General features: G+C 42.2%; 1 pseudogene; it reads right to left on the minus strand.

Moving 5' to 3' along the window:
• Nucleotides 1-15,548: 15,548 nt before the first annotated feature.
• Nucleotides 15,549-15,637, minus strand: LOC140317455 (U5 spliceosomal RNA; annotated as a pseudogene).
• Between the last annotated feature and the right edge of the window lie 1,365 nt (nt 15,638-17,002).

The raw sequence follows: 17,002 nt of genomic DNA on the forward strand, positions 1-17,002 counted from the left end.
TTTAAACAAAAAAACAACGTTGTACTTTGCAATAAAAGAAAGAGCAAATCAAAAGTTTTAGGAATCCGTGAATAAGCTTATTTTCATGAGTTCTGCACGATTTCGGATTTTATGTATAAAATGAATTCATTCACTCAAACCAAGTTAAAACTGCTTTTTCCTTCATATTTATCAATGTCTAGATCAACTTCAACAAAGAACAACATTGTATTTTGCAGTAGAAGAAAGAGCAAAACTGAAGGATCAGGAATCCGAGAATAAGCTTCTTTTCATACGTTCTGCATGATTTGGGATTTTATGTATAAAATGAATTCCTTCACTCAAACTAAGTTAACACTGCTTTGTCCTTCATATGTACCCATTTCTACATATATTTCAAGCATAAACTTCCTCATACTACCCTGAATGAGAAAGAGCCACACTTGTGATTAAGCCATACGCCCCTTTTGAGGAGTTCTGCATGATTTGGGATTTTATCTATAAAATCAATTCCTTCACTCAAACTATGTTAAAACGGCTTTTACCTTCATATTTATCAATGTCTCGATAGATTTGAACAAAAAAACAACGTTGTACTTTGCAGTAAAAGAAAGAGCCAATCAAAAGTTTTAGGAATCCGAGAATAAGCTTATTTTCATGAGTTCTGCACGATTTCGGATTTTATGTATAAAATGAATTCATTCACTCAAACCAAGTTAAAACTGCTTTTTCATTCATATTTATCAATGTCTAGATCGACTTCAACAAAGAAAAACATTGTATTTTGCAGTAGAAGAAAGAGCAAAACTGAAGGATCAGGAATCCGAGAATAAGCTTATTTTCTTATGGGCAAGTGGGAACTGCTTTGTCCTTCATATTTATCAATGTGTAGATGGATTTCAACTTCTTCTACTGCAAAGTCCAATGTTTTTCTTTGTTGAAGTCGATCTAGACATTGATGAATATGGAAGGACAAAGCAGTTTTAACTTGGTTTGAGCAAAGCAATTCATTTTATAGCAAAATCCGAAATCGTGCAGAACTCATGAAAGCAGGCTTATACTCGGATTCCTGAAACTTTAGATTTGCTCTTTCTTTTACTGCAAAGTACAACGTTGTTTTTTTGTTTAAATCTTTCTAGACATGGTAAATATGAAGGACAAATCAGTTTTAACATAGTTTGAGTGAAGTAATGCATTTTATAAGCAAAATCCCAAATCATGCAGAACTCACGAAAAGCTTTTTCTCGCTTTTCACTGCTTTTTACAAACATTGGTCGGACGTTCACACCTTCTTGCATCCGAACACCTCCGCTTCCGCTTTTGATGATGTATATTCGGGCATTCGAACCTTTTATTACCCGCTTTTTACAAACCATTGTCGGACTTTCACACCTTCTTGCAGCTGAACACCACCTCTACCGCTTTTGATGATGTATGGTCCAGTATTCTTACCTTTTCTAACACATTTTTCAGCAATTATGGTCGGACATTCACACCTACTCACAGCTGGACACCTCCGTTCCCGCTTTTGATCATACAATGTCGGGACATCGCTCCTTGTCTTACTAGCTTTTTACAAACTTTAGTCGAACATTCACACCTTCTTGCAGCTGAACACCTCCGCTCCCGCTTTTGATGATGTATAGTCGGGCTTTCAAGCCTTTTCTTAACCGGTTTTTACAAATTATGGTTGGACATTCAGACCTTGCAGCCGAACACCTCCGCATTCTCTTTTGATCATACATTGTCGGGCATTCGCACCTTGTCTTACCCGCTTTTTACAAACTATAGTCAGACATTCACACCTTGCAGCTGAACCTCCGCTCCCTGTTTTGATCATGTATGGTCTGGCAATACTACCTTTTCTTCCCCCGTTTGTGAGTAATTATGGCTAGACATTCACACCTACTTGCAGTCGAACAGCTCTGCTCCCGCTTTTGATTATGTTTGGTTGGATATTCGAACCTTTTCTTAACTGCTTTTTACAAACCATGGTCGGACTTTCACACCTTCTTGTAGCTGAACAACTCCGCTCCCGCTATTGATTTTGTACAGTCGGGTATTTTAACCTTTTCTTACCCGCTTTTTACCAACTATGGTCGGACATTCACACCATCTTACAGCGGAACACCTCCGCTCCCGCTTTTTATGGTGTATAGTCGGGCATTCGAACCTTTTCTTACCCGCTATTTACAAACTATGGTAGGACATTCAAACTTTCGTGTATCCGAAAACCTCCGCTCTCTCTTTTGATCATACATTGTCGGACATTCGCACCTTTTCTTACCCGCTTTTTACAAACCATGGTCGGACTGTCACACCTTCTTGTAGCCGAACACATCCGCTCCCGCTATTGATTGTGTACAGTCGGGTATATTAACCTTTTCTTACCCGCTTTTTACCAAGTATGGTTGGACATTCACACCTTCGTACAGCGGAACACCTCCGCTCCCTCTTTTGATGGTGTATGTTCGGGCATTCAAACCTTTTCTTACCCGCTTTTTCCAAACTATGGTCGGGTATTCACAGCTTCCTCTCCACCATACTTGTATGGTGGGATATTCACACCCACTTGCATCCGAAGACCTCCGCCCCAAATTTTGTTGATATTTAGTCGGACATTCGCACCTTACCCGCTTTTGGCAAACTATGGCCTTCTTGCAGCCAAACAACTCTGATCTTGCTTTTGATGATGTAAGGTTGGGCATTCAGACCTTGCTTCACCTGCTTTTCACCAAATATAGTCGGACATTCACACCTTCTTGCAGCCGAATACTTCCGCTCCACCTTTTAGTGTTCTATCACACCTTTTTTTTCACCGCATTTTATACATTATGGTTGGAAATTTTCAACCACTCTCATCCGAAGACCTCTCCTTCCGCTTTTGTTAATATATTTGAACTTTAGTTTGACATTCAAACCTTCTTGCAGCTGAACCACCTCCGCTCCCTGTTTTGATCATATATGGTCTGGCTACTACCTTTTCTTACCCGTTTGTGAGTAATTATGGCTGGACATTCACACCTACTTGCAGTCGAACACAACCTCTCTCGCTTTTGATGATGTATGGACCGGCATTTTTACCTTTTCTAACACATTTTTCAGCAATTATGGTCGGAGATTCACACCTACTCACAGCCGAACAACTCCGCTCCCGCATTTGATGATGTATAGTCGGGCATTCTCACCCTTTCTCATCAGCTTTTTGCAAATTATGATCTGACATTCACACCTACTTGCAGTCGAACAGCTCTGCTCCCGCTTTTGATTATGTTTGGTTGGATATTCGAACCTTTTCTTAACTTCTTTTTACATATTTTGGTTGGACGTTCACACCTTCTTGTAGCCGAACACTTCCACTCCTGCTTTTGATGATGTATGGTTGGGCATTCACACCTTTTTTTTGCCCATTTTTCAGGAATTATGGGTGGACATTCACACCTTGCAGCTGAACACCTCCTATCCCACTTATGATCATGTGCGGTTTGATTTTCGAAAAGTTTCTTTCATGTTTTCTAGCAATTATTGATGGACATGTAGACCTTCTTGCAGCTGAACACCTCCGCTCCCGCTTTTGATCATACATTGTCAGGCATTCGCACCTTGTCTTACCCTCTTTTTACAAACTTTAGTCGAACAGTCACACCTTTTTGCAGCCGAACACCACCTCTCCCGCATTTGATGATGTATGGTCCAGCATTCTTACCTTTTCTAACACATTTTTCAGCAATTATGGTCGGACATTCACACCTACTCAGAGCCGAACACCTCCGCTCCCGCATTTGATGGTGTATAGTCGGGCATTCTCACCCTTTCTCATCAGCTCTTTACAAATTATGATCTGACATTCACACCTGCTTTTGATAATGTATTGTTAGGCATTCGCACCTTTTTTTTTACCCATTTTTCATGAATTATGGGTGGACATTCACACCTTCTTGCAGCCGAACACCTCCTCTCCCGCTTATGATCATGTGCGGTTTGATATTCGAAAATTTACTTTCTTGTTTTAAAGCAATTATTGATGGACATTCAAACCTTCTTTTTGATGGTGTATAGTCGGGCTTTCGAGCCTTTTCTTCCCGGTTTTTACAAACCATGGTCGGACTTTCACACCTTCTTGTAGCCGAACAACTCCGCTCCCGCTATTGATTGTGTACAGTCGGGTATTTTAACCTTTTCTTACCCGCTTTTTACCAACTATGGTCGGACATTCACACCGTCTTACAGCGGAACACCTCTGCTCCCGCTTTTGATGGTGTATAGTCGGGCATTCGAACCTTTTCTTACCCGCTTTTTACAAACTATGGTGGGACATTCAAACCTTCTTGTATCCGAAAACCTCCGCTCTCTCTTTTGATCATACATTGTCGGACATTCGCACCTTTTCTTACCCGCTTTTTACAAACCATGGTCGGACTTTCACATCTTCTTGTAGCCGAACACATCCGCTCCCGCTATTGATTGTGTACAGTCGGGTATTTTAACCTTTTCTTACCCGCTTTTTACCAAGTATGGTCGGACATTCACACCTTCGTACAGCGGAACACCTCCGCTCCCTCTTTTGATGGTGTATGTTCGGGCATTCAAACCTTTTCTTACCCGCTTTTTCCAAACTATGGTCGGCTATTCACAGCTTCCTCTCCACCATACTTTTATGGTGGGATATGCACACCCACTTGCATCCGAAGACCTCCGCCCCAAATTTTGTTGATATTTAGTCGGACATTCGCACCTTACCCGCTTTTGGCAAACTATGGCCTTCTTGCAGCCAAACACCTCTGATCTCGCTTTTGATGATGTAAGGTTGGGCATTCAGACCTTGCTTCACCTGCTTTTCACCAAATATAGTCGGACATTCACACCTTCTTGCAGCCGAACACTTCCGCTCCACCTTTTAGTGTTCTATCACACCTTTTTTTCACCGCATTTTATACATTTGGTCGGAAATTTTCAACCACTCTCATCCGAAGACCTCTCCTCCCGCTTTTGTTAATATATTTGAACTTTAGTCGGACATTCAAACCTTCTTGCAGCTGAACCACCTCCGCTCCCTGTTTTGATCATATATGGTCTGGCAATACTACCTTTTCTTACCCGTTTGTGAGTAATTATGGCTGGACATTCACACCTACTTGCAGCCGAACACAACCTCTCTCGCTTTTGATGATGTATGGACCGGCATTCTTACCTTTTCTAACACATTTTTCAGCAATTATGGTCGGAGATTCACACCTACTCACAGCCGAACAACTCCGCTCCCGCATTTGATGGTGTATAGTCGGGCATTCTCACCCTTTCTCATCAGCTTTTTGCAAATTATGATCTGACATTCACACCTACTTGCAGTCGAACAGCTCTGCTCCCGCTTTTGATTATGTTTGGTTGGATATTCGAACCTTTTCTTAACTTCTTTTTACATATTTTGGTTGGACGTTCACACCTTCTTGTAGCCGAACACTTCCACTCCTGCTTTTGATGATGTATGGTTGGGCATTCACACCTTTTTTTTGCCCATTTTTCAGGAATTATGGGTGGACATTCACACCTTGCAGCTGAACACCTCCTATCCCACTTATGATCATGTGCGGTTTGATTTTCGAAAAGTTTCTTTCATGTTTTCTAGCAATTATTGATGGACATGTAGACCTTGCAGCTGAACACCTCCGCTCCCGCTTTTGATCATACATTGTCAGGCATTCGCACCTTGTCTTACCCTCTTTTTACAAACTTTAGTCGAACAGTCAAACCTTTTTGCAGCCGAACACCACCTCTCCCGCTTTTGATGATGTATGGTCCAGCATTCTTACCTTTTCTAACACATTCTTCAGCAATTATGGTCGGACATTCACACCTACTCAGAGCCGAACACCTCCGCTCCCGCATTTGAAGGTGTATAGTCGGGCATTCTCACCCTTTCTCATCAGCTTTTTACAAATTATGATCTGACATTCACACCTGCTTTTGATAATGTATTGTTAGGCATTCGCACCTTTTTTTTTACCCATTTTTCATGAATTATGGGTGGACATTCACACCTTCTTGCAGCCGAACACCTCCTCTCCCGCTTATGATCATGTGCGGTTTGATATTCGAAAATTTACTTTCTTGTTTTAAAGCAATTATTGATGGACATTCAAACCTTCTTATTGATGGTGTATAGTCGGGCTTTCGAGCCTTTTCTTCACGGTTTTTACAAACCATGGTCGGACTTTCACACCTTCTTGTAGCCGAACAACTCCGCTCCCGCTATTGATTGTGTACAGTCGGGTATTTTAACCTTTTCTTACCCGCTTTTTACCAACTATGGTCGGAAATTCACACCGTCTTACAGCGGAACACCTCTGCTCCCGCTTTTGATGGTGTATAGTCGGGCATTCGAACCTTTTCTTACCCGCTTTTTACAAACTATGGTGGGACATTCAAACCTTCTTGTATCCGAAAACCTCCGCTCTCTCTTTTGATCATACATTGTCGGACATTCGCACCTTTTCTTACCCGCTTTTTACAAACCATGGTCGGACTTTCACATCTTCTTGTAGCCGAACACATCCGCTCCCGCTATTGATTGTGTACAGTCGGGTATTTTAACCTTTTCTTACCCGCTTTTTACCAAGTATGGTCGGACATTCACACCTTCGTACAGCGGAACACCTCCGCTCCCTCTTTTGATGGTGTATGTTCGGGCATTCAAACCTTTTCTTACCCGCTTTTTCCAAACTATGGTCGGCTATTCACATTTTCCTCTCCACCATACTTGTATGGTGGGATATTCACACCCACTTGCATCCGAAGACCTCCGCCCCAAATTTTGTTGATATTTAGTCGGACATTCGCACCTTACCCGCTTTTGGCAAACTATGGCCTTCTTGCAGCCAAACACCTCTGATCTCGCTTTTGATAATGTAAGGTTGGGCATTCAGACCTTGCTTCACCTGCTTTTCACCAAATATAGTCGGACATTCACACCTTCTTGCAGCCGAACACTTCCGCTCCACCTTTTAGTGTTTTATCAAACCTTTTTTTCACCGCATTTCATACATTATGTTCGGAAATTTTCAACCACTCTCATCCGAAGACCTCTCCTCCCGCTTTTGTTAATATATTTGAACTTTAGTCGGACATTCAAACCTTCTTGCAGCTGAACCACCTCCGCTCCCTGTTTTGATCATATATGGTCTGGCAATACTACCTTTTCTTACCCGTTTGTGAGTAATTATGGCTGGACATTCACACCTACTTGCAGCCGAACACAACCTCTCTCGCTTTTGATGATGTATGGACCGGCATTCTTACCTTTTCTAACACATTTTTCAGCAATTATGGTCGGAGATTCACACCTACTCACAGCCGAACAACTCCGCTCCCGCATTTGATGGTGTATAGTCGGGCATTCTCACCCTTTCTCATCAGCTTTTTGCAAATTATGATCTGACATTCACACCTACTTGCAGTCGAACAGCTCTGCTCCCGCTTTTGATTATGTTTGGTTGGATATTCGAACCTTTTCTTAACTTCTTTTTACATATTTTGGTTGGACGTTCACACCTTCTTGTAGCCGAACACTTCCACTCCTGCTTTTGATGATGTATGGTTGGGCATTCACACCTTTTTTTTGCCCATTTTTCAGGAATTATGGGTGGACATTCACACCTTGCAGCTGAACACCTCCTATCCCACTTATGATCATGTGCGGTTTGATTTTCGAAAAGTTTCTTTCATGTTTTCTAGCAATTCTTGATGGACATGTAGACCTTCTTGCAGCTGAACACCTCCGCTCCCGCTTTTGATCATACATTGTCAGGCATTCGCACCTTGTCTTACCCACTTTTTACAAACTTTAGTCGAACAGTCACACCTTTTTGCAGCCGAACACCACCTCTCCCGCTTTTGATGATGTATGGTCCAGCATTCTTACCTTTTCTAACACATTCTTCAGCAATTATGGTCGGACATTCACACCTACTCAGAGCCGAACACCTCCGCTCCCGCATTTGATGGTGTATAGTCGGGCATTCTCACCCTTTCTCATCAGCTTTTTACAAATTATGATCTGACATTCACACCTGCTTTTGATAATGTATTGTTAGGCATTCGCACCTTTTTTTTTACCCATTTTTCATGAATTATGGGTGGACATTCACACCTTCTTGCAGCCGAACACCTCCTCTCCCGCTTATGATCATGTGCGGTTTGATATTCGAAAATTTACTTTCTTGTTTTAAAGCAATTATTGATGGACATTCAAACCTTCTTATTGATGGTGTATAGTCGGGCTTTCGAGCCTTTTCTTCACGGTTTTTACAAACCATGGTCGGACTTTCACACCTTCTTGTAGCCGAACAACTCCGCTCCCGCTATTGATTGTGTACAGTCGGGTATTTTAACCTTTTCTTACCCGCTTTTTACCAACTATGGTCGGAAATTCACACCGTCTTACAGCGGAACACCTCTGCTCCCGCTTTTGATGGTGTATAGTCGGGCATTCGAACCTTTTCTTACCCGCTTTTTACAAACTATGGTGGGACATTCAAACCTTCTTGTATCCGAAAACCTCCGCTCTCTCTTTTGATCATACATTGTCGGACATTCGCACCTTTTCTTACAAGCTTTTTACAAACCATGGTCGGACTTTCACATCTTCTTGTAGCCGAACACATCCGCTCCCGCTATTGATTGTGTACAGTCGGGTATTTTAACCTTTTCTTACCCGCTTTTTACCAAGTATGGTCGGACATTCACACCTTCGTACAGCGGAACACCTCCGCTCCCTCTTTTGATGGTGTATGTTCGGGCATTCAAACCTTTTCTTACCCGCTTTTTCCAAACTATGGTCGGCTATTCACAGCTTCCTCTCCACCATACTTGTATGGTGGGATATTCACACCCACTTGCATCCGAAGACCTCCGCCCCAAATTTTGTTGATATTTAGTCGGACATTCGCACCTTACCCGCTTTTGGCAAACTATGGCCTTCTTGCAGCCAAACACCTCTGATCTCGCTTTTGATAATGTAAGGTTGGGCATTCAGACCTTGCTTCACCTGCTTTTCACCAAATATAGTCGGACATTCACACCTTCTTGCAGCCGAACACTTCCGCTCCACCTTTTAGTGTTTTATCAAACCTTTTTTTCACCGCATTTCATACATTATGTTCGGAAATTTTCAACCACTCTCATCCGAAGACCTCTCCTCCCGCTTTTGTTAATATATTTGAACTTTAGTCGGACATTCAAACCTTCTTGCAGCTGAACCACCTCCGCTCCCTGTTTTGATCATATATGGTCTGGCAATACTACCTTTTCTTACCCGTTTGTGAGTAATTATGGCTGGACATTCACACCTACTTGCAGCCGAACACAACCTCTCTCGCTTTTGATGATGTATGGACCGGCATTCTTACCTTTTCTAACACATTTTTCAGCAATTATGGTCGGAGATTCACACCTACTCACAGCCGAACAACTCCGCTCCCGCATTTGATGGTGTATAGTCGGGCATTCTCACCCTTTCTCATCAGCTTTTTGCAAATTATGATCTGACATTCACACCTACTTGCAGTCGAACAGCTCTGCTCCCGCTTTTGATTATGTTTGGTTGGATATTCGAACCTTTTCTTAACTTCTTTTTACATATTTTGGTTGGACGTTCACACCTTCTTGTAGCCGAACACTTCCACTCCTGCTTTTGATGATGTATGGTTGGGCATTCACACCTTTTTTTTGCCCATTTTTCAGGAATTATGGGTGGACATTCACACCTTGCAGCTGAACACCTCCTATCCCACTCTTGATCATGTGCGGTTTGATTTTCGAAAAGTTTCTTTCATGTTTTCTAGCAATTCGTGATGGACATGTAGACCTTCTTGCAGCTGAACACCTCCGCTCCCGCTTTTGATCATACATTGTCAGGCATTCGCACCTTGTCTTACCCACTTTTTACAAACTTTAGTCGAACAGTCACACCTTTTTGCAGCCGAACACCACCTCTCCCGCTTTTGATGATGTATGGTCCAGCATTCTTACCTTTTCTAACACATTCTTCAGCAATTATGGTCGGACATTCACACCTACTCAGAGCCGAACACCTCCGCTCCCGCATTTGATGGTGTATAGTCGGGCATTCTCACCCTTTCTCATCAGCTTTTTACAAATTATGATCTGACATTCACACCTGCTTTTGATAATGTATTGTTAGGCATTCGCACCTTTTTTTTTACCCATTTTTCATGAATTATGGGTGGACATTCACACCTTCTTGCAGCCGAACACCTCCTCTCCCGCTTATGATCATGTGCGGTTTGATATTCGAAAATTTACTTTCTTGTTTTAAAGCAATTATTGATGGACATTCAAACCTTCTTTTTGATGGTGTATAGTCGGGCTTTCGAGCCTTTTCTTCCCGGTTTTTACAAACCATGGTCGGACTTTCACACCTTCTTGTAGCCGAACACATCCGCTCCCGCTATTGATTGTGTACAGTCGGGTATTTTAACCTTTTCTTACCCGCTTTTTACCAACTATGGTCGGACATTCACACCTTCGTACAGCGGAACACCTCCGCTCCCTCTTTTGATGGTGTATGTTCGGGCATTCAAACCTTTTCTTACCCGCTTTTTCCAAACTATGGTCGGCTATTCACAGCTTCCTCTCCACCATACTTGTATGGTGGAATATTCACACCCACTTGCATCCGACGACCTCCGCCCCAAATTTTGTTGATATTTAGTCGGACATTCGCACCTTACCCGCTTTTGGAAAACTATGGCCTTCTTGCAGCCAAACACCTCTGATCTCGCTTTTGATGATGTAAGGTTGGGCATTCAGACCTTGCTTCACCTGCTTTTCACCAAATATAGTCGGACATTCACACCTTCTTGCAGCCGAACACTTCCGCTTTTAGTGTTCTATGAGGCATTCACATATTTTTTTTCACCGTATTTTATAGATTATGGTTGGAAATTCTCACCCACTCTCATCCGAAGACCTCTCCTCCAGCTTTTGTTAATATATAGTCGGGCATTCGAACCTTTTCTTACCCGCTTTTTACAAATTATAGTCGAACATTCACACCTACTTGCAGCTGAATACTTCCGCTCCACCTTTTAGGTATGTATGGTTGGCATTTGCACCTCTTTTTATACTGATTTCTGAAGATTAAGTTGTACTTTCTCAAACTACAACATTTTTTTATTTGTTGAAACTTGATTTGAAGTGGATAAATAAGGAGAACAAACAGTTTTAAGTCAGGCTGATAGAAGGAATTAATTTTATAGCGAAATCTGTACTTCGTCATATGTCGAGAGATGCTTATTGCTGAAGAAGTTCTTTCTCATTCTACAAAGTACAACGTTGTTTATCGTTGAAACTTGATTAGACATGAATAAATATGAAGGACAAAGCAGTCTTAACTTGGTTTGAGTTAAGGAATTCGTTTTATAGGAGAATCCGAATTCGTGCATAACTCATAAAATAGAGCTTATTTTCGGTTTCCTGAAGAATGATTCTGGTTCTTTCTCATAATACAAAGTTTGTTGTTTATTGTTGAAACTTCATCAGAAGTGAAGAAATAAATGAATGCCTATCAACAAATCTGGGATCTAAACTCTAGTGCTTCCTCTAAAATAATTTCCTTTCTCAATTTAGAAATGTGTGTGTGTAAGTCACAACACCCGTGACACCAAAACGGCTTTCTTTTCTCTACACTCTGCACTATGAGAACACACCAAATCAGAAAGGCTTTTTTCTCTCTTTTCTACATTATGGACTGTGGGGACACAAAACCGCTCTCTCTCTTTTTTTTTTTTTATCGTGTGCCAGGGCGTTGTCTCATGTATTAGATTATGCTTAAGATACGAATGGGTTTATCAGTCACATCAGAATTCAAACCTTCTTGCAGCTGAACCACCTCCGCTCCCTGTTTTGATCATATATGGTCTGGCAATACTACCTTTTCTTACCCGTTTGTGAGTAATTATGGCTGGACATTCACACCTACTTGCAGCCGAACACAACCTCTCTCGCTTTTGATGATGTATGGACCGGCATTTTTACCTTTTCTAACACATTTTTCAGCAATTATGGTCGGAGATTCACACCTACTCACAGCCGAACAACTCCGCTCCCGCATTTGATGATGTATAGTCGGGCATTCTCACCCTTTCTCATCAGCTTTTTGCAAATTATGATCTGACATTCACACCTACTTGCAGTCGAACAGCTCTGCTCCCGCTTTTGATTATGTTTGGTTGGATATTCGAACCTTTTCTTAACTTCTTTTTACATATTTTGGTTGGACGTTCACACCTTCTTGTAGCCGAACACTTCCACTCCTGCTTTTTATGATGTATGGTTGGGCATTCACACCTTTTTTTTGCCTATTTTTCAGGAATTATGGGTGGACATTCACACCTTGCAGCTGAACACCTCCTATCCCATTTATGATCATGTGCGGTTTGATTTTCGAAAAGTTTCTTTCATGTTTTCTAGCAATTATTGATGGACATGTAGACCTTCTTGCAGCTGAACACCTCCGCTCCCGCTTTTGATCATACATTGTCAGGCATTCGCACCTTGTCTTACCCACTTTTTACAAACTTTAGTCGAACAGTCACACCTTTTTGCAGCCGAACACCACCTCTACCTCTTTTGATGATGTATGGTCCAGCATTCTTACCTTTTCTAACACATTCTTCAGCAATTATGGTCGGACATTCACACCTACTCAGAGCCGAACACCTCCGCTCCCGCATTTGATGGTCTATAGTCGGGCATTCTACAGCGGAAAAGACTCATTCTTATGTTTGGTTAGATATTCGAACCTTTTCTTAACTGCTTTTTACAAACTTTGGTCGGACGTTCACAATATCTTGCAGCCGAACACCTCCGCTTCCGCTTTTGATGGTGTATATTCGGGCATACGAACCTTTTTTTACCCGCTTTTTACAAACCAAGGTCGGACTTTCACACCTTCTCTTAGCTTAACAACTCCGCTCCCTCTTTTGATTGTGTACAGTCGGGTAATTTAACCTTTTCTTACCCGCTTTTTACCATCTATGGTCGGACATTCACACCGTCTTACAGCGGAACACCTCCGCTCCCTCTTTTGATGATGTATGGTTAGGCATTCGCACCTTTTCTTACCCATTTTTCAGTAATTATGGGTAGACATTAACACCTTCTTGCAGCTGAACACCTCCTCTCCTGCTTATGATCATGTGCAGTTTGATATTCGAAAATTTTCTTTCATGTTTTCTAGCAATTATTGATGGACATTCAGACCGTCTTGAAGCTGAACACCTCCGCTCCCACTTTTGATGGTGTATAGTCGGGCTTTCGAGCCTTTTCTTCCCCGGTTTTTACAAATTATGGTTGGACATTCAGACCTTCTTGCAGCCGAAAACCTCCACTCCCTCTTTTGATCATACATTGTCGGGCATTCGCACCTTTTCTTACCCGCTTTTTACAAACCATGGTCGGACTTTCACACCTTCTTGTAGCCGAACAACTCCGCTCCCGCTATTGATTGTGTACAGTCGGGTATTTTAACCTTTTCTTACCCGCTTTTTACCAACTATTGTTGGACATTCACACCGTCTTACAGCGGAACACCTCCGCTCCCTCTTTTGATCATGTATGATTGGACATTCGCACCTTTTCTCACCCGCTTTTTACTATGGTCGGCCATTCACAGCTTCCTCTCCACCATACTTGTATGGTGGGATATTCACACCCACTTGCATCCGAAGACCTCCGCCCCCACTTTTGTTGATATTTAGTCGGTCATTCGCAGCTTACCCGCTTTTGGCAAACTATGGCCTTCTTGCAGCCAAACACCTCTGATCTCGTTTTTGATGATGTAAGGTTGGGCATTCAGACCTTGCTTCACCTGCTTTTCACCAAATATAGTCGAACAGTCACACCTTCTTGCAGCCGAACACTTCTGCTCCACCTTTTAGTGTTCTATGGGGTATTCACACCTTTTTTTTCACCGCATTTTATTGATTATGGTTGGAAATTCTCACCCACTCTTATCCGAAGACCTCTCCTCCTGCTTTTGTTAATATATAGTCGGGCATTCAAACCTTTTCTTACCCGCTTTTTACAAATTATGGTTGAACATTCACACCTACTTGCAGCCGAACACCTCCGCTCCCGCTTTTGATGGTGTATAGTCGGACTTTCGAGCCTTTTCTTCCCCGGTTTTTACGAATTATGGTTGTACATTCAGACCTTGCAGCCGAAAACCTCCGCTCCCTCATTTGATCATACATTGTCAGGCATTCGCACCTTGTCTTACCCGCTTTTTATAAACTTTAGTCAGACATTCACACCTTGCAGCTGAACCACCTCCGCTCCCTGTTTTGATAATGTATGGTCTGGCAATACTACCTTTTCTTACCGGTTTGTGAGTAATTATGGCTGGACATTCACACCTACTTGCAGCCGAACACCACTTCTCCCGCTTTTGATGATGTATGGTCCGGCATTCTAGTCTTTTCTAAGACATTTTTCAGCAATTATGGTTTGACATTCACACCTACTCACAGCCGAACACTTCCGCTCCCGCATTTGATGGTGTATAGTCGGGCATTCTCACCCTTTCTCATCAGCTTTTTGCAAATTATGATCTGACATTCACACCTACTTGCAGTCGAACAGCTCTGCTACCGCTTTTGATTATGTTTGGTTGGATATTCGAAACTTTTCTTCACTGCTTTTTACAAACTTTGGTCGGACGTTCACACCTTCTTGCAGCCGAACACCTCCGCTTCCGCTTTTGATGGTATATATTCGGGCATTCGAACCTTTTCTTACCCGCTTTTTACAAACCATGGTCGGACTTTCACACCTTCTTGTAGCCGAACAACTCCGCTCCCGCTATTGATTGTGTACAGTCGGGTATTTTAACCTTTTCTTACCTGCTTTTTGCCAACTATGGTCGGACATTCACACCTTCTTACAGCGGAACACCTCCGCTCCCTCCTTTGATGGTGTTTGTTCGGGCATTCGAACCTTTTCTTACCCGCTTTTTACAAACTATGGTCAGACATTCACACCTTCTTGCAGCCGAAAACTTCCGCTCTACCTTTTAGTGTGCTATGGGGTATTCACACCTTTTTTTTCACCGCATTTTATAGATTATGGTTGTAAATTCTCACCCACTCTTATCCGAAGACCTCTCCTCCTACTTTGGTTAATATATAGTCGGGCATTCGAACCTTTTCTTACTCGCTTTTTACAAATTATGGTCGAACATTCACACCTACTTGCAGCCGAACACCTCTGCTCCCGCTTTTGATGGTGTAAAGTCGGGCTTTCGAGCCTTTTCTTCCCCGGTTTTTACAAATTATGGTTGGACATTCAGACCTTGCAGCCGAAAACCTCCGCTCCCTCTTTTGATCATACATTGTCAGGCATTCGCACCTACTTGCAGCCGAATACTTCCGCTCCACCTTTTAGTGATGTATGGTTGGCATTTGCACCTTTTCTTACCCTTTCTTACCCTACTGATTGCTTAAGATTAAGTTGTTTTTTCTCAAACTACAACATTTCCGCTTTTAGTGTTCTATGAGGCATTCACATATTTTTTTTCACCGTAATGAAGTCTTTAGTAAAAGGCGAAAGACTTGTACGTTATGAAGAGAAACCAGAGTACGATTATCCGTCACTGCGGGAGCAGGTCATCAGGCCAGTTGGCATAGCCACCTTCCCCATGGTGAGCTTTGCTTTGTTGAGACGCTTGCTTTCCCCCCCCCCCCCCCCCCCCCCCCCTTGCTCCTCGGCTGACCAAGTAGGAACAATCGGGCCCTATTCGATGGCTGCCTTGTCTTTTACTCTGTGCAAAAGACAAGGCAGCAACAAAAACACCACGGGAACACCGTATTGAGGCTTTGTTCTGACCGCTCATTCGGTGTCGCGTTTCTTTCAAGCAATTCTCCCAGTTAGCCCGCACTCGGCTCGCTCCCAGAGCCGTGTTAAAGTCTACTTCGCATTCACTCTCTTTTCTCAGCAGACTCTTGGGATTTTAACAATAAAATGAATTCCTTCACTCAAACTATGTTAAAACTGCTTTGTCCTTCATATTTACCATGTCTTGAAAGATTTAAAGAAAAAAAACAACGTTGTACTTTGCAGTAAAAGAAATAGCAAATCTAAAGTTTCAGGAATCCGAGAATAAGCTTACTTTCATGAGTTCTTCACGATTTCGGATTTTGCTATAAAATGAATTCCTTCACTCAAACTAAATTAAAACTGCTAAACCGCTAATCTGTTACATGTAAGGCAGATGTCAAATTCACCGAATTAGGATTATTCGGTATTCGGCCAATCGAGCTGTAGCAGCTTCGGTAAAAGAGTATAAGTTGAAGAGTTTGTGAATAAAGGTGTGCGCACACATAGTGAGCTGTAGGAAAATAGGCAGGGAGCAATGCCGGCTGGGGTATATGTTCTTGTATGTTGTCTGACTGTTTGATTTGAATGTGTTGTGTAAGTGTCCTGTTGAATGTTACATGTTTGGGCTTTGACACGCTTCACTGTGGTTGTTAACTGTGTGGTGTGTCCTGAAATGTTATATGTTTGGGCTGTGTGACATGCTTAATGCTTGTCAGTAGCTACCCACTTATTCATATATAGCAACTGACAACGTAAGAAGTCCGGACATACTTTGATAGAGTAGTTGTAGAAGTATCCTTATTGATAATAGATAAACTAATTCATAGTGATAGAACAGTAGATGAACAGGTGCCTGCACATGTCTCACGAAAATAAAATGGATGTATGATTGCTGACGGCAGAGCAATACTGCCAAACTTATGAGTTCTTGTGGCAAACTTGATTCAGTGTCTTGACGTGTATACGCTGTTTCGCTGACTTGATTGTCACAAGAAACAAAGTGTGTTTGATAAGATCCGACCATTTTATTACGGGAGGATCAGTATGTATGGATTTTGATGTGACTGATAAACCCATTCGTATCTTAAGCACAATCTAATACGTGAGACAACGCCCTGGCACACGATAA

The sequence above is a fragment of the Leuresthes tenuis genome, unplaced genomic scaffold, assembly GCF_036924035.1.
Source record: "Leuresthes tenuis unplaced genomic scaffold, fLeuTen1.0.hap1 SCAF_10, whole genome shotgun sequence".
Classification (NCBI taxonomy): Eukaryota; Metazoa; Chordata; class Actinopteri; order Atheriniformes; family Atherinopsidae; genus Leuresthes; species Leuresthes tenuis.